The following is a 19,059-nucleotide window of genomic DNA, read 5'->3' on the forward strand; positions in this document are numbered from 1 at the left end:
TTTTCTATTTCAATAAAAACTATGATTTTTAGTATGAATATGCGTAACTAATTCTTTTTGCTAGGGCGAGGCCATGATCCTTAGCAAGAATATGTAGTCTCTTTTTACTTTGCTTATGAATTTATGCATGCAGGTTTTGGAATGTTAATCACTGTGCTTTAAACTATCTATTTGTCTTAGTGATTCGCGACCATCAGGATATTTGGAAAAGTTATTTGATGCAATTTTGGCGGAGGATTGTCCCTAAAATTGACTAAAGCTTCTTGTGGTTAATATGTGTAACCTCTTAGGATGGACGACACGTTTTAAGGGTTATATGGTTTTTTTTAAAAAAGGTTTTCATAAAACTTAATGAGTCTTGCATGTTCACATTCGATCTGAACACCACGGACGGGTTGCATGTTAGATATACGTTCTATGTTGGAGGTTCCAAGTAGGATATACTCTAGGAAAACCTAACCTTCAAAACATACATGTATGGTTCGTAAGTAATTTAGAAAAGCTACATAGGATTGTTAGGGTGACGGCGGAACCCTAGTACTTTCTCTCTGTGAATCCTAAAAATTGTTCCCCTTATCTTTCTTTAAAGTTGTGGTTTTTAAGTAATCTTTTTAATTAAATTCGTCTTTCGTAGTTTAGGTCATTAAATCACCTCTTTCAAAAGAAAAACTTTGTTTTAATTAATTAGTTGAGAGTTGATTTTGCTTTGATCTCTTTAAATTAATCCTTGTGGAGAACGACCTTGCTTGAGCCAATTATACTACAATAACCTTGTTTCTCTTGCAAGTATTTTAGGTGTTTTTAACCCTTTCACGCAGGTGGTAAAAATCCTATCAAGAAATTGGCGCCGCTGCCGGGGATTGATTTTAAATAGATTTTTGTCTATCATATTCTCAATTAATTATTCCCGTATATAATTAAAAAAAAAAAAAAAAAATTAATTTTCATTTTTTTTTATTCTCTGCAGATTGTGCATGGTCTGTACCAGATCACACAAACAGCAAATTGCAGATTTTGATCCAGAACCTGAACGTACTGCCAGACAAAGACTTAGAAAGCAGAATCTACAGTGTGAACCTTCACTGCAGGGAACAGTTTTGCATAATCGGTTTACTGGGGTTTTGGACAGCGAGGAAGCTATGGCATTTGTTCTACCAACAGCGGGACAACCGCTGAGGGAATCTCTGGCTGCTCATGCCACAGAGGTGCCAAGCTGCATTACCTATCCTGAAGTTGAAGATGGGTCTACGTTTGAGATACGACATCATATGTTGGAGATTCTACCTTCATTTCATGGTTTATCAACAGATGATCCTAACATGCATCTAACTGAATTTCTAATGGGATGCAAAAACATTTTGGTGAGAGGATTTTCAGCAGAATCTATCAAACTCAGACTTTTTCCATACACTTTGAAGGATGTTGCAAGGAGATGGTTACTCACACTTCCATCTGGAAGCATTACTTCGTGGAACCAACTTAGTGCTGCATTTTTAAGCAAATACTACCCAGCTTCAAAAACACTTGATATGAGTACTCAAATTTTAACATTTGCTCAGAAACCTAATGAAGCAATTCATGAAGCATGGGAACGTTACAAGGATCTACTCAGGAAATGTCCACATTCAGGCATTAATGGTGACACTCAAATGAATTTATTTTACAGAGGGCTGAATTTGACTACTAAGACTCTTGTTAATGCTTCTTGTGGAGGAACGTATTCAGACAAAAATGCACTGCAAGCGTATCAATTGTTTGAGAACATGGCGACAGAATCTCAACAATGGGCAATTGATATACCTCAGACCAGGGGTGTTTTTGAGATGACTAGTGGTTCACCTCATGTATCTGCACAAATAGAAAAGATGGAGAAGAAGTTAGAAAATTTTGATGCAAAATTTGACATGCTTTTACAAAGAATGGCAGCACCTATGTAGCAGGTTGCTGTCCAGCAGCCTACTGCAGCCGCCTGTACCATTTGTGGCATTACAACACATGATTTTATGGGTTGCCCACACAGGGACGCATACCCGGAGCATGTTACAGAGCAGATTAACGCATTCAATAATTATCAAAGGCCTAGAAATGATCCGTACTCAAATTTTTACAACCCCGGGTGGAGAGATCACCCAAATTTCAAGTGGAATAGAGATCAACAGGTTAAACCACAGTTTCAACAACAAATACAGCAACCTGATGCTCAAGCTAAACCTTCTTGGGAAGTCGCAATTGAAAAATTGGCAGATCATACTAAGGCAAGTTTTGATGCAACAAAACAAGAAATTCAAAAAACCAACCAAAACATTCAGAACATACAAGCAACAATGAAAGATCTACAGCAGCAAATGGGGCAGCTTTCACTCCAGTTTTCGGGCAGAGAACCAGGAAAATTTCCCAGCCAAACTATCCCAAATCCACGTGGAAATGCAGATTGTAATGCTGTTAGAATATTGCGTTGTGGTAAAAGTTATGACAACCGTGATGCAGAAAATAAAGAAAACAGTGCTGGAGCTTCACGGGTAGCACCTGTGCAGCCACAAACAGGTTCTGAAAGTTCTGCAGAATCTGCCCAACCACTGGACAGATCCAAAAATACTGCAGTGCCTACTACAGAAAATGCAGAAAAGTCAAAGCGTGTTTATGTTCCACCTATGCCATATCCCGAAAGATTGAAGCCACATGCAAAAGATCAACAATTAACAGATTTCATGAAGACATTGGCTAAAGTTCAGATTAATCTACCATTAATTGATGCAATCAAGAACATTCCCTCATATGCCAAGTTTTTGAAAGATGTGTGCACAAATAAAAAGAAGCTTGTGGACTTCGAAAAAGTGATTCTCACAGAGCAGTGCAGTGCAGTTCTATTACAAAAGCTACCACCAAAGAAAAAAGATCCAGGGAGTTTTACAATTTCATGCACAATTGGAAATTCTGAGTTTAAACGTGCTTTAATTGATTTGGGTGCTAGTATTAATTTAATGCCTTTCTCTGTTTTTCAGCGACTGGGACAAGGAGAAATCAAACCAACATCTGTTATTTTACAGTTAGCAGATCGTTCGGTTGCTTATCCTAGGGGTATTATTGAAGATCTTATTATTAAAGTGGATAATCTCTACCTTCCAGCAGATTTTGTGGTTTTGGATATGGATGAAGATATGCAAACACCAATTATTTTGGGGCGGCCATTCATGGCAACTGCTAGAACTTTGATAGATGTGGAAGCTGGCACATTGACGCTTAGAGTACAAGAACAATCTGTTGTGTTTAATTTATTTGAAGCAACTAAGAGGCCTAGTGATTTGCAAGACTGTATGAGAGTTGACGTGTTAGAAGGCATCATGCATGCAGATATTATGCCCAGTTTGACAGCAGATCCACTGTTAAAAGTTTTACATGGTTTTGAAGACGCCAAAACTGAAGATGAAGAAGCTTTTGAGTATGTTACAGCTTTGGAAAGTGTCCCTTTACACCAGCCAAAGTGGAGGCACGTTTTTGAGAGTTTGGGAGAACCAAAAACGCCATTACAGCCTTCAAAAATACAGCCACCTAAGCTGGAATTGAAGCCATTACCAGCACACTTAAAATATGCTTATTTGGGTGCTAATTCTTCACTACCAGTTATTGTTTCTGCAGATTTATCTCCAATTGAGGAAGACAAATTGCTGCGTATTTTGAGAAATTTTCAAGATGCCATTGGGTGGACAATTGCAGATATTAAGGGGATCAGCCCAACACTCTGTATGCACAGAATTTTGATGGAGGAGGGTGTCAAACCCACCATTGATGCTCAACGCCGATTGAATCCGATCATGAAGGAAGTTGTTCGAAATGAGGTTATGAAGCTTTTAGATGCTGGAATGATTTATCCAATTTCAGATAGTAAATGGGTAAGTCCTACTCAAGTGGTACCTAAACGCACTGGAATTACAGTTGTGACAAATGACAATAACGAGCTTGTGCCTAAACGTTTAACTACTGGGTGGCGAATGTGCGTTGATTACAGGAAGATCAATACAGGTACTAGAAAGGATCACTTTCCGCTACCCTTTATTGATCAAATGTTGGAAAGATTGGCTGGTCGGGCTTTCTATTGTTTTTTAGATGGGTATTCAGGCTACAATTAAATTCCAGTTGCACCAGAGGATCAGGAAAAGACCACATTCACCTGTCCTTTTGGTACATTTGCTTACAGAAGAATGCCTTTCGGATTATGCAATGCACCTGCCACATTCCAACGATGCATGATGAGCATATTCTCAGGTTTGGTTGAACGAGTTGTTGAAGTATTTATGGATGATTTTTCTGTTTTTGGTGATTCGTTTGATCATTGTTTGCAGAATTTATCTTTGGTTCTTGAGCGTTGCAAAGAAACTAATCTCGTATTGAATTGGGAGAAGTGTCATTTTATGGTTAAACAAGGAATTGTTTTAGGGCACTTAGTATCTAGCAAGGGTATTGAGGTTGATAAAGCTAAGATTGATGTTATTGCTAAGTTGCCCTCTCCTACTACTGTGAAGAGCATTCGTTCGTTTCTTGGACATGCTGGGTTTTACAGACGGTTTATCAAGGATTTCTCCAAGATTAGCCGACCTTTGTGTAACTTATTGGCTAAGGATGCACAGTTTGTTTTTGATAATGCATGCTTGGAGGCTTTCAACAAGTTGAAAACACTCTTAACTTCAGCACCGATTATTGCAGCTCCGGACTGGAACTTACCTTTTGAACTAATGTGTGATGCATCAGATTATGCAGTTGGGGCAGTTCTTGGACAGCGAAAAGACAAGATTCCTCAAGTCATTTATTATGCTAGCAGAACTCTCAATGATGCACAGCTGAACTATGCGACCACTGAGAAAGAATTGTTGGCAGTTGTTTTTGCATTAGAGAAATTTCGTTCTTATTTAATTGGGGCTAAAGTAATTGTCTACACAGATCATGCTGCTTTGAAGTATTTATTATCTAAAAAGGATGCTAAACCTCGACTTATTCGGTGGATTCTTTTACTTCAAGAGTTTGATTTGGAAATTAGAGATAAAAAGGGCAGTGAAAATGTGGTGGCTGATCATTTATCAAGATTAATAAATTCTGCTACTGCAGAAGAAGACACATTGCCTCTCAATGAAAATTTTCCTGATGAACAATTGTTGGCTATCCAGCACAAAACACCATGGTTTGCAGATTTGGTTAATTATTTGGCCAGGGGAGTTATTCATCCAGATTTAAGTTATCAGCAGAAAAAGAAATTTTTGGCAGATGCCAAATTTTATTTTTGGGATGAGCCGTATCTGTACAAATACTGTCCAGATCAGATTATTCGCAGATGTATTCCAGAAGAGGAACAAGACAGTGTTTTAAAGTTTGCACATCATTATGCTTGTGGTGGCCATTTTGGGCCTACAAGGACAGCAGCTAAAATTCTACAAAGTGGGCTGTTTTGGCCTTCTCTTTTCAAGGATGCTTATAATTGGTGTAAATCTTGTGATCGTTGTCAGAGAGTGGGAAATCAGTCCAAACGGAATGAGATGCCACAACATGGTATTTTGGTTGTTGAATTATTCGATGTTTGGGGTATTGATTTTATGGGACCATTCCCATCTTCACATGGCAATCAATATATTTTGGTCGAGGTTGAGTATGTTTCTAAGTGGGTCGAGGCAATTGCAGCACCAACTAATCAAGGATCAGTGGTTCTGAAATTCCTCCAAGGAGTCATATTTCCACGGTTTGGCATCCCGCGAGTTATACTTAGTGATGGGGGTAAGCATTTCATTAATAAACAGTTTGCTGCATTACTTGCAAAATATGGGATAACTCATCGTGTTGCCACTCCTTACCATCCACAAACATCAGGGCAGGTTGAGGTTTCAAACAGGGACATAAAGCGTATTTTGGAGAAAACAGTTGGCTCCACTCGTAAAGACTGGAGTTTGAAATTAAATGATGCATTGTGGGTATACAGAACAGCATTTAAAACACCCATTGGGATGTCCCCGTTTCGGCTTGTGTATGGCAAGGCTTGTCATTTACCTATGGAGCTAGAGCATAAAGCGTTTTGGGCTATCAAGGAGTTAAACTTTGCTTACGATTCAGTAGGGAAAAGCGTAAGCTGCAGCTCAATGAGCTTGATGAAATTCGCCAGGAGGCTTATGAAAATGCACGCATATACAAAGACAAAACAAAGGCCTTCCATGATAAACACATTCTCAGGACAGATTTCCAGCCAGGGCAGAAAGTGTTGTTATTTAGTTCTAGATTAAAGTTATTTCCAGGGAAATTGAAATCTCGATGGAATGGACCCTACTTGGTTACTAAGGTTTATCCTCATGGAGCAGTTGATATTACAAGCGAGATTAATGGCAACACATTCAAGGTGAATGGTCACAGGCTGAAACCATACTTAGAGTCACCCTTTGACAGTGCAGCCGAGTCTATGACTCTGAAGAATCCAGCAAGTTAATCACCAGGCTTCTGTTCGGTCTAGCTACAGACGTTAAATAAAGCGCTTATTGGGAGGCAACCCAATTTTCTAACTTTTTCATTACTTTCTATTTTTTTTTTCATTATTTTCCGTTTAGCTGCATTTAAATTCCTAGGCTATCATTTAGTGTCGACAATCATCTAAAAAAAAAAAAAAAAAAAAAAGTTCAAAAAAAAAATATATATATATAATAATAATAATCATAATAATAATAAAAATTCTCATTTTACTTGTTTAATTTTTAGTTTACAGTTAGTATTTTCTATAATCTATCTCTGATTTCATAACGTGGGTTTTTGCAGACAACAAACAAAGCAAACAAGCATGTATACACAGAGAACTTATTTTAGGCTGGAATCACGCACCCAGTGGCAAGTCTACATTACCATCAACCACATTCCTAAACCATGTCGACGTGAATGTGCAAATTGTCAAAGTATAACCCATGAATTAGTGTCTAAGCAACGATAAATATAAAAGACTCTACTGTGGGATCAACCACATTCCTAGACCATGCCGACATATAATGCAGAAATTACAAAGCTCTTGCAGAATCACAGATCCAGCCATAAAAGGATAGAACATTATACCTCTGTTTTGCTACGCGGCCATTCTTCCATGCACGCCTTAGCCGCCATTGAGCTGCTTTTGGGGATCTCCAGTGTTCCTGCAACAAAAACAAAAAAAACATCAAGTTGATACGTACTGAGGAGCTATCATTATTTCTATGCAGATCTACGCCATTTAGTTTCGAAGATGCCGGGTATGCCATTATTTAAGTTTGGGGGTGAGTTCTTTATCCGTCCTCCGAACGGGTCAAATCCAAAAAGTTCGTACATATGTTCAGGGGTGATCCAGGTTGTCATTCACGAATATTATAGGGAGAAGCAGTGTTCTAAGTTCCAAATGGTCCTCATACATGGTCCCCATACAGATCTCAGTGTTATTTCTTTTGTCCAGCAACTACAGTGTCCAGTTATTATTTATATCAAGTTTGGGGGTGATCTCACAGATAATACACCCCTGCAACCCAGCAGATCCTCAACATGCAGGCATAGCACAGTCACATGCGAGTATGAATTGTTACCTTTGGTTTTCGATCCGTGTTATTTGTGTCTGGCTTGGCTGTTTTTCGTCAAACTGGGGTCCTTATCCTTTCTTCCGTTGTTATGCCGTCATCCAAGCCTTCGAACTCTGCTCTGTGCATAAATAAGAACACGGATGGATGTTATATTTTTTTCGCCCTTTGGTCAGTCACATCACAGAAAAATGTTACTTAAAATCTAGAATCAAAACCAAAGTGTAGGGGAGACTAAGTTTCTACCTGCTGATGGATGAGTTTTGGAGTATTAGCTATGGATCTATGAAGATTGGGTGTTGGTGCCTTACTTTTGTTGTGGATCCAAGAGTCCTCGCAGAGAAAATAGTTGCATGTGTTAGTTCTTTACTTTTCCCATGAAAATAAGCTCTCTAGCACGCAATGGCAGCAAGGAAAGAGTTTTACCTTTGCGATTTCGGGTTGTGTTACCGAGACATTGATGTTGCAATGAGGTTGGAGGAGCAGCTAATGTTTTCCAGTATAGAGAAATGAGAACCATTTTAAAGAAAATAAGGCTGAGAGAAATGTGAGACCTCTCCGTTTCTCTAGAGCAAAAAGGCTTAGGATTTCTTAATATAATTAGAAATGAGAGAAAGGAGAAGTTTTGAAATGGTGAGCTCTGGGCTCGAGGTTAGAGAACATGGTTGCGAGGCTGAGGGTTTTGAGAATGCATGCCTGCCACTCGATTTGGGTTTGATATATTCATACGCTTCATCAGAAACGATGAGGGAGTAAAGAAAGAGCCGTTTGGCTCTAGGCTCGAGGTTACATGTGCAGACATGGGAAGGGAATCCTAAGTTTTTTTCACAAGCCGGTAAACATGTGGGTGTACGGATGCATTCCGTGTGTCTCCCATGCTTTTGTATTCTTTTTGGGCCATCACGTTTGTCCTGCACAATGGGTTTCCACCCACATGTTTTTCAATGGACCCTTGTGTCATCTTTCCATTGCCAAATGTTTGTCCAATGCCCAAAATTTTCAAACTCAAACCCCAAATGCTCAGTCAGCCTATATAGCCCAATTCCAGGTCACGGGTTCGATTCCAGGTGTGTCCACTTCCTTTTCTTTTTAGTTTATTTCTTTTGTAGAGTATCATTTTATTGGTCGCTTGTCTTTTGTTTTATTTTTCATTTGTCTATTTCTAGTTATTTAGGGAGGTTATTTATTTTTATTTCGTTGTGTTAGTTTATTTATTTTCTTTTTGTTTTTCTTCTATTTTCCACACCTTGAGGACAATGTGTGATTTAAGTTTGGGGGTGGGAATTAGAATTTTTAGGTTTTTAATTTTTGAGTCAAAAAATATAAAAAAATCATTCTTTTTAAGTTAATATCCATAGATTATTTTAACCGTTAGAACAAATGGACATGGTGAAGGTTAATCCCACAGTAGAGTCTTTTATATTTATCGTTGCTTAGACACTAATTCATGGGTTATACTTTGACAATTTGCACATTCACGTCGACATGGTTTGTGGGGAGTGAGATTGAAACACTTACTTTTAGTCTAAGTTTAATTTTAATTTTTGTTCCAAGCGAAGTTAGTTATTGTTATGAATAAAGTAATAATTGTTCCACCCGAGGTTTTGCCTAGTAACCGGGCCAGTCCTGCCTAATCAGCAGTGATTCTCGCGTCAAACGGTAGAGTTTTGGCATGGGGCAGGGTGGTTAGTCGGTTTTGTAGCATTTCCAACTCGAGTTAGTAAGTCCTTAGGGGTGTTCTACACCTAGTGCCCTAAAGCCCTTGTGGTTTGGGAGTCATTGACCTAAAGCTCGATACATGGGTTGGACAGAAAGCTTAAGTGAATTGACATTGCACGACCACTACTGTTACTGAAAAAAAAAAAAAAAAAAAAAAAAAAAAAAAAAAAAAAAAAAAAAAAAAAGAAATAGTTATAAAAATAAAAAATAGCTATCTTTAAAGTTAGTATGAGTGAAATAAAGAAGGACAAAAGGTAGAGGTTTTAGTCGAGTCTCCTTAACCATGTTGGTTCACTTTTCACCAAAGGAAGTTCATGAATTCTTTTCTAATTGATTCTAAATGGCTTAGACTCTGTGGTGGGATTGGTTGGAACTTTTGAAAAGATGTTCTGATTTTTAACATGTTCTATGGATTGCAACTTTGAAGGTGAAAATTTTTATCAGTTAGTTTTAGTTAAGTTCTAGTTTGTTAGTGTTTATTGTTGTTTTCTAGTTTTGTTTTGCTTGAGGACAAGCAAAAAGCTAAGTTTGGGGGTATTTTGATGGGTATATTTTATATTATATATTTAACCCTATTCTTAGTATATTTTGGTTAATAATTTGGAAGAATTTTGATACTTTGAATTATATTTCCAATATAGGATTTTCGACTTCCTCTGGAGCAAAACATGGTCAAATGGACGAATTTTGGAGTAATTCCAATTGGAGGACGTTCGTGAGTCACTTAGCTTGATCGTGCCAAAATATCAGATTTTTCTACCAAGCGAATATTTTCTGGTAATAAAATAAGGGAGTCATGCGCAGTGCTGGAATAGTGACGTTTTGGGCTTAACTTGCGTTTTTGGAGCCCAAGATGACCTCGGATGGGTTCGTAACCTTCTGGAGATGTGTTCAGAACGTTCTTATCTTTAAAACAAGCTATCTTGGGCCGGAATTGAAGAAGATTTGAGGCTAAAACGTGGATGAACAGTTTCTGTGTAGTTTTTCCTAGTTTAATTAGGAATTTATTTTCTATTTTATTTTATTATTATTTAGTTTCTTAGTGGGAATAAAAGACTGGATGGTTAGGGTTTTTGTTTTGGCTTGAGGGAGAGATATTAAAAGGGTCAGCCGTTCTAAATTTGGGGGGCTTTTCTGATATGCAACTTTTGGAGAGAAGATTTTGGAAAAAGTTTAGAGCTTTTCAGATTTTATTCTACAAGGTGTTTTCATTCTTTTTCTATTTCAATAAAAACTATGATTTTTAGTATGAATATGCGTAACTAATTCTTTTTGCTAGGGCGAGGCCATGATCCTTAGCAAGAATATGTAGTCTCTTTTTACTTTGCTTATGAATTTATGCATGCAGGTTTTGGAATGTTAATCACTGTGCTTTAAACTATCTATTTGTCTTAGTGATTCGCGACCATCAGGATATTTGGAAAAGTTATTTGATGCAATTTTGGCGGAGGATTGTCCCTAAAATTGACTAAAGCTTCTTGTGGTTAATATGTGTAACCTCTTAGGATGGACGACACGTTTTAAGGGTTATATGGTTTTTTTTAAAAAAGGTTTTCATAAAACTTAATGAGTCTTGCATGTTCACATTCGATCTGAACACCACGGACGGGTTGCATGTTAGATATACGTTCTATGTTGGAGGTTCCAAGTAGGATATACTCTAGGAAAACCTAACCTTCAAAACATACATGTATTGTTCGTAAGTAATTTAGAAAAGCTACATAGGATTGTTAGGGTGACGGCGGAACCCTAGTACTTTCTCTCTGTGAATCCTAAAAATTGTTCCCCTTATCTTTCTTTAAAGTTGTGGTTTTTAAGTAATCTTTTTAATTAAATTCGTCTTTCGTAGTTTAGGTCATTAAATCACCTCTTTCAAAAGAAAAACTTTGTTTTAATTAATTAGTTGAGAGTTGATTTTGCTTTGATCTCTTTAAATTAATCCTTGTGGAGAACGACCTTGCTTGAGCCAATTATACTACAATAACCTTGTTTCTCTTGCAAGTATTTTAGGTGTTTTTAACCCTTTCACGCAGGTGGTAAAAATCCTATCAAATACCTCAATGAATCTTTCTACCATGTCAGAAAAGATTGCCAACATGCATCTTTGGAATGTTGCTGGAGCATTGCAAAGTCCAAAAGGCATTCTCCTATATGCAAATGTGCCAAACGGGCAAGTAAAGGTAGTTTTCTCTTGATCCTCCGGAGCAATTGCAATTTGATTGTAACCTGAGTAACCATCAAGAAAACAATAGTGTGAGTAACCTGCCAATCTCTCAAGCATTTGATCTATGAAAGGCATAGGAAAGTAATCTTTTCTAGTGCTAGAATTCAACTTCCTGTAATCGGTGCAAACACGCCAACTAGCCGTGGGCTTTGTGGGCACAAGCTCTTTGTTTTCATTCTTCGTCACCGTGATTCCCACCTTCTTAGGTACCACCTGAATAACACTCACCCATTTGCTATCAGAAATGGGATATATGATCCCCACATCTAACAACTTCAACACTTCATTTCTCACAACTTCCTTCATGTATGGATTGAGCCTCCTTTGTGGTTCACGGGTTGACTTTGCTCCTTCTTCCAAAAGAATCCTATGCATGCACATGGTAGGGCTTATTCCCTTGATATCTGCAATAGACCAACCAATAACTGATTTGAACTTTTTTAACACCCTAATTAGTTTATCTTCTTCATTTGGGGTGAGGTCAGAAGTTATGATAACTGGAAGAGTTTCAAATTCAGCTAGATATGCATACTTTAGATGTGGTGGAAGTGGTTTAAGTTCAAGTTTTGGTGCCTTAACAGTGGAAGGGATTAAATGTGACCTCGATGGTTCTAAAGGCTCTAAAAGAGGTAAAATATTCAAAGGATACGGTGCCAATGCTTCCAAGGCAGCTACCTCTTCCATGAGTGCATCTTCTTCATCAAACTCATCTTGAGATTGACTCAAAACAGTTTGTAATGGTTCATTAGATTGTGCCTGCAAGAACTTAGAGAAAACAAGCGAATCAAGCACATCAATGGCATAACAATCAAGAGATGAAGAAGGATGTGAAAGAGACTCAAACACTTTGAATTGAACGGTCTCTCCTAGCACTGTCATAGTGAGGAGTCCATTTTGCACATCAATGATGGTCTTGGCCGTGGCCATAAACGGTCTCCCAAGCAAAATAGGCAATTCTCGGTCATGTATAGGAGCTTCTTCCATGTCCAACACTACAAAATCCGCAGGCAAGATTAGTTTATCAATTCGAACTAGAATATCCTCTACTATACCTCTTGGATATTTCATGGATCTGTCCGCAAGTTGTAATGAGACGGTGGTGGCTTTCAATTCCCCCAAACCTAGTTGAAGGTATACGGAATAAGGCATTAAGTTGATGCTAGCACCTAAGTCAAGCATCGCCTTCTCTACCTTCTTGTCTCCTATGGTGATGTTGATAGAAAAACTTCCTGGATCCTTGAGCTTTGGTGGAAGTTTTCTTTGCAACACGGCACTTACATTCTCGGACACCACTACCTTCTCATGTGGTCCATACTTCCTTTTGTAGTTGTTTAACTCTTTGAAGAACTTCCCATAAGCTGGCATGTTCCTAATGACATCAAGCAAAGGTAAGTTAACATTTACCTTACTTAGAATATCAAAAATCTCCTTAAATGACTTATCCTGCTTGCTCTTGGCAAGTCTTCCAGGGAATGGTATTGGTGGAGTGTAAGGTTTCTCGGCCTTGTGAAGATTTGGTGCTTCAAACGAGGGAGTAGCATGGCTTGGTTCCTTATTTGGTTTCTCATTTTCTCCTTGAGTAACCCCTGCATTCACATGATCAGATTCATTAGTAACTTCATTGCCAACTCTATTATTGATAACCTTACCACTTTTAAGTGTAGTGATTGCTTTGGCTTGCTCTTGGTTCCTTTGGAGTATCACGGGTTGGCTTGGAAACTTTCCAATCTCTCTTTGGCTCAAGGCATCTGCAATCTGCCCCAATTGTGTCTCCATTTTGGTTAGAGCCGCCAAATGTTGTTGGAGAGTGCTATTGGTGGTTTGTTGGAATTGCAAGGTATTTTGGGCTAACAATTTAACTGTATCTTCAAGTGTAGGTTTTGGTTGGAAGTTTTGGAATTGATTGTTGTTCTTCCACGAAAGATTGGGATGATCTCTCCAACTTGGGTTATATGTATTGGAATACACATCATTCCTTGGCCTTTGATTGTAAGAATTCATGAGGTTCACTTGCTCTTGGACAAACTCGGGGTAAGCCTCCCTAGATGGACATTGATGAGTAAGGTGGCTTGGTATGTTGTAAATGGCACACACTTCACTTGCTTTTGGCACCATGTTGAGCACGGATTCAAGCTTCTTTTCTAGGTTAGCTACCTGCAAAGAAAGATCATGATTAGAGCTTGTTTCATATACTTCAACTCTCTTACCCCTTACATCTTTGTGTTGAGCATTAGATCCCAACATCTCATAAATGTTATATGACTCTTGAGCATTCTTTTTCTTCAAAGCTCCACCTGCTGCATTATCAACAGTTGATTGACATGTTTGGGTTAGTCCATCATAGAAAATTTGCATTTGTAAGTGAAGAGGTAACCCATGGTGTGGACATTGCAACAAAAGGCCTTTAAAGCGCTCCCAACACTCATTGAAACGTTCTCCATCATCTTGTTTGAAGTTGAAGATTTGTCCCCTTAATGTGGCTGTCTTTTGAGTGGAAAAGAACTTTTCCAAAAACTTCTTAGCCACGGCATCCCATGTGGTGAGTGAACCCGGTACTAGAGTCATCAACCAACCCTTGGCCCTATCTTTCAAGGTGTAAGGGAACACTCTCATCCTCAGATTTGCTTCACTTACTCCCTGTAAAGGTAAACCACTCACAACATTGTAAAATTCTTTAATATGAGCTAAAGGGTTTTCATTAGGTAGGCCATAAAAAGAAGGGAACATATGGAAATGTGAAGATTTAAGATCATAGTTTCTAGCTTCTGTGGGCAGCAAGATGCATGAAGGTGAATTTGGTATGATTGGTTGAGCAAAATCCTCCAAAGCTCGAAGATCATCTTGGTTGCCCGCCATCTCTTCTTCTCTTTCCCAATTAAAGTGCTCAGATCCTTCACTTGTTGGACTAGACGGTTTCCCTTCCTCTTCTTCACGGACAATGGAGGAACTTGTTGGCACAAAGCTTTCCAAAGTGTTGCCCTTTAACCGTTCAATTCTTTGGCCTAATTCAGCAAGTCTATTTGACATATACTACCTGAAACAAGATAAAACAAGTTTGAATAAAAATCAGAAATCTACTTAAAATGAAAAGAACAAGGTTTAATATCAAAACAAGCAATTATAAGGGACTGAAATCAGTCCCCGGCAACGGCGCCATTTTGATTGAGGTTTTCCTTCTTCATGCTAGAATAGGTTTAGTATAATGGCACAAGTAAGGGTGTCGAATCCACAGGGACTAATTGGACCTATATAATCACTTGTTTTGCAAGAACTCTTTACTAGAGAAATAAAACTAATCAATGTAGGCAGATTTGTTGTTGTAACTTGAAAGCACAAGAAAATGAAGTAGACACAAATAAATGAATCAACAACTAATAAAATGAGATAGCACAAATGGAGATGAAGCTAGGGATTCGGTTTCACCATTGCTAAGCCAAGTCCATGCTTGTTAAGTCAGATTATACTCATCCATCTACCTATTTTTTGGGTTTGTTTCACTTAGATATGATCAACCATATGATGTGTGGATTTGATCAAATGTTCCTAATCATGAACCTAAGTGTGATGTGCAACTTTGGTCCCTAATCAAGAACATGACACGCACAAGAAACTTTCATAAAACCAAAGGAAACACTCGGCAGGTTGTTTGCAAAGCATTCCCTTCATTCATTCACATATCCACCAAGAGTATGCATGATCTGTGCTTTACTCTTGGCTAAACAACCTGTGGTTAAATCAAATGGTGATCAAACATTAAAATCAACACACAAAGTCACAATTAAATCAGAGAATGAAACAAGAAATAGATGGATCAACTGAGCATTCTGAAATAACTACATGGCAATCTTGCAAGGCTACATCGAATCCCTAGAAAGAGATTAGTTACACTTCATGTTTACAGAATGTTTGATATAAAAATATACAACATGAATGAACATAGAATTAAGGAGAAAGAACCCTTGAAGCAAAACTGATGTCGAAATCCCTTAAGAGTTGCCTTCGGTGTGGTGCTCCAAGTGTGTTGTAAATGAAGGTGGAGCGGCTAAGGTTGAATGGTTTCTGCGAATGGGAGAGTGTATGGACAGTTTCTGCGAATGGGAGAGTGTATGGAATGGAATGAAGCCGAGAAGAGATTGTGTAGAAATGGAAGGGGATTTGCGGCAAAGGGGAAGTGTTTGTGTTATCTTGTGTATGAAAATGAGATGTGTTTTGGTAATGGGAATGCAAGGGTATTTATAGGAGGAGTGGAGGTGTATATGGCTGTTTGTTTAAGGTGTTTGTGGCTGGTTAATGATGGAAAAACAGCTAGGAAAGCATGTGAAAGCTGGAATTGCATGTGGCAAAGTGTGTATGTGCTGGAATGGTGTGTGTATGCACTGGTTTGGGAAGCTTCCTTGCTGATTTTCTGGTTGCATGATGAAGAGTTAATAAATAATGCATGTAGGTGGCTGCAATGATAAAGAATGAGAGCTGGAAATGAAAGGGAAAGCTGGAAAGACATGTGAAGATGCCGGAATTTCAATGTGAAGTGCACGGCAAGGATTTTCAGGATGGGTCTTTGTGTTGTTTTGCATGCCAAGGGATGTGTGATGAATGATGAAGTTTTGCATGTGCTTAATGATTAAAGGGTGAGAGGATGCAGCTGCAATAATGTAGTGGGAAGGCTGGAAGTTTGAATGGGGAATGCACATGCAAACAGCTAGGAAAAGTTGTGGATTAGGTTAGAAATGTCAAGGTTATGCACGGCAAAGGGTGAATGGGAAGAGAAATGGGAGTGCATGTGTGTGAATGTGTGGCTTAATGATTAAATGAATGAATATGTGGCTGCATGTTTGAATGATTAAAGTGCATGTGGGTGAATATGTGGCTAAAATGATGAAGTAGGAAGGTGGAAATGCATGTGGAATGCTGGAAAGGGATTGGGAATGCACGGCATTGAGTTGTTGTTGGTGTGTGAATGCATGTGTTGAATTGGTGGTGCAATGATGAAAGAGTAAGTGCATGTGTGTGTGAATGGTGGTAGCTAGGGTGAATTATGATGAATGCATGTGGAATAAAGATGGAGAAGGTGGTGTAATGATGAAGTGGAATGGCTGAAAATGTAAGGGGGAGTGCAAGGCACGGCAATGGGTGTTTCTTGATGGTTTTGGGGTTGTGATGCATGTGAATGCATGTGGCTAAGGGTTGTTGATTGGGCTAGAGGTTTTGCATGGCTCAAAGGATTGTTTGATTGGGCTAGGCCCTTTGTTTTATGTCCAAAGTGCATACAAGGCTTTCAAATTCGTCCAACACTTTGGCTCCAAGCATATGCTATCCATTCCAAGCCCAATTTTGCTCCAAAATGCTCCAAAATGCATCTTTTTGCTTCCTTAGCCATATGAACCTAAAAACACACGAAAATGGCTTAAACTACTAAAACAACTATGAATTAACAACATAGATGCACGAAAACAAGCTAAGTAAGTCGCCTAAATATGCTCCTATCAATGCCCTGTTAAGACCTTACCATGACTCAGCTTATTTTCTTCATCTTGTAGTGAGCTATTAGATATATGGTGACTTAGCACTTGTGACACAACTCGACCAGGAATGTCTACTTGGACTCCGAATCGAGTTGTGTTGGTCGACACCTGGAGGGTGACGAAGCCATAAAGTGTAGTGTAGTGGAAAAAGGATGTGAATTAATTTAAACCTAAAAGTGCCTAATCAAAAGAGTGCGCGGGTGAGCTGGATTGAACCCATTTCACATGTGATGTCAGAGCAAAAGATAGTATAGTAAATAAGATGAAGGTTATACCATTGAAGATAACCATCTCTTGAGATTTACCATAATCCTCGTTTACATGTAAGCATAGCCATTAAACCTGGAGGGGCGAAAAACAAAGTTGAGTGGGTTAGCAAAACAACATTTGTAAGAAAACCTTTATTTTCAAACATAGTAACCCCTCGCTGTAAAACAAGTATAGTTTCCGTAAAACATACTACGTAAGTATGTAACAAAAGTACAACAACAATATAACCAGAAATATGCCAAGTCTTGATATATCAAATGCCACAGTAATATAATCATGTGATAATCAAGTATAATCAATTGCTCATCTATCTATGCTAGCACATGAATCAGGGTTGGATAATGCAACCTGTACGACAGGACTGGGTGTAACCAATACGCTCTAGTACTACGATCATATGAAGACTGGCGTCGAAGTGCGATCGCATACGAGTCGAAATTGTCTAATGCAATCTGTATGACAGGACTGGCACCTAACTTGGATCCAAGGCGAGCGAATAGTGCAGATGTGAACATACACGTAAAGGACTAGCCTTGGCCTTGGGCGGAGTATTAACACTGGGGTGTAGCAAGATGAGCATGTACAAATATGTATGAATGTCATGACAGTAAATTCCCAACCATATAGTAGCATTTATCACATTTAACATCACAATAACAATACTTGGCAATATAAGCATGAAAATGGAGTAAATACGCATATATGGAAACTATAACTATGAATAGGTATAAAAACAAACTACCCAGTCATAGATATGCAGTCAAAACGAAGCCTCTGAACCTTGCTTGACCCCGTACGCCATTGGGATACGTTTCCTCTATATGTGAAAATACTAATTAACTTAGTTTAATAACACATAAATGGAAACTTAAATAAAACCTCCGTAGATTGCTCAAACATAGGGTTTGAATATACGAAATTCATCTGCTCGACATCTTGGACCTACACAAATTAACAAAAGGTCAATCGGAGGCCGGACGCGCTACCATGCACCACCACGCGCAGGCAAAGCCCTGACGTTTGTCAGGAATATTCCATTAGTTTGATGGAATATTTCATTAAATAACTAACAGAGTTTAACGGCGTTACCTGACACCGTTAGAATATTTTGTCAACTTTGACAGAATATTCCATCGTCTTCTCTGGTGGTTCTCATCGATCGCTGCCATCCGCTGCCGTCTAAACTCGCCAGAATCTGGAAATTTTCGCCGGTTTCTGGGTAAAATTTCAAACCTTCATATCTTCTTCATTTCTCAACCATTTTTGATGAAATTTATATGGGAATGAAGCTATTGAAGAGTAGAACATGATTATACCTTTTGGAAGTCCAAAAATGGACGGGAAGTGGCTTGAAAATGCCTTGAAATGTTTGGCCAAAAACTCAACTTCTTGAAACCGGGTTGTTTCACGTCAACTCTTCCTCAAACCTTGATTAGGACCCTTAGGGAGTTAAGTAGGAGCTTCCCTGAGTCCTAAAACGCTGTGACTCGGTCTGAAAATCGTCGACCCAAAACTCACTAAGTTGGACCTTCCAAGTTGGTGAGTTAAACCTCAACCAAATTGCGATCTGGTTACACGGTTATGTTCGTGGGGTGGAGGGGAGTTCAAAGGTGTAGGTTGTAGGTCACAGTTGTAGGGTTTGGACATCGTTAGAGAGAGTTGCAGAGAAAAGGTGAGAAAGAAACCTTTGGGGAGAGGGAAGAAAGAGTGAGGTGTGAGTTGTGATTGGTGGGACAGAAATGAGAGCATTTCTGATTAGTTGAGT

The 19,059-nt window shown here is 38.7% G+C and overlaps 1 long non-coding RNA gene, 1 other non-coding gene and 2 pseudogenes across 2 annotated transcripts; 2 read left to right on the plus strand and 2 right to left on the minus strand.

The window, feature by feature from the left end:
- Nucleotides 1–1,139: 1,139 nt before the first annotated feature.
- LOC148699364 (uncharacterized) lies at nt 1,140–6,645 on the plus strand (annotated as a pseudogene).
- Nucleotides 1,527–1,631, minus strand: LOC148699365 (small nucleolar RNA R71; annotated as a pseudogene).
- Nucleotides 1,531–8,024, minus strand: LOC148699366 (uncharacterized). Its single transcript, XR_015966416.1, has 4 exons — nt 7,806–8,024; nt 7,569–7,680; nt 7,072–7,148; nt 1,531–1,848 (listed from the first exon to the last, which is right to left on the minus strand). It is a non-coding gene; the product is annotated as an uncharacterized LOC148699366 (long non-coding RNA).
- A 5,849-nt stretch (nt 8,025–13,873) lies between these two features.
- LOC137727175 (small nucleolar RNA R71) lies at nt 13,874–13,984 on the plus strand. Its single transcript, XR_011067745.2, has one exon. It is a non-coding gene; the product is annotated as a small nucleolar RNA R71 (small nucleolar RNA).
- Nucleotides 13,985–19,059: the final 5,075 nt, after the last annotated feature.

This window comes from Pyrus communis, chromosome 1 (genome assembly GCF_041283825.1).
Source record: "Pyrus communis isolate YQ-2024b chromosome 1, ASM4128382v1, whole genome shotgun sequence".
Taxonomy (NCBI): domain Eukaryota; kingdom Viridiplantae; phylum Streptophyta; class Magnoliopsida; order Rosales; family Rosaceae; genus Pyrus; species Pyrus communis.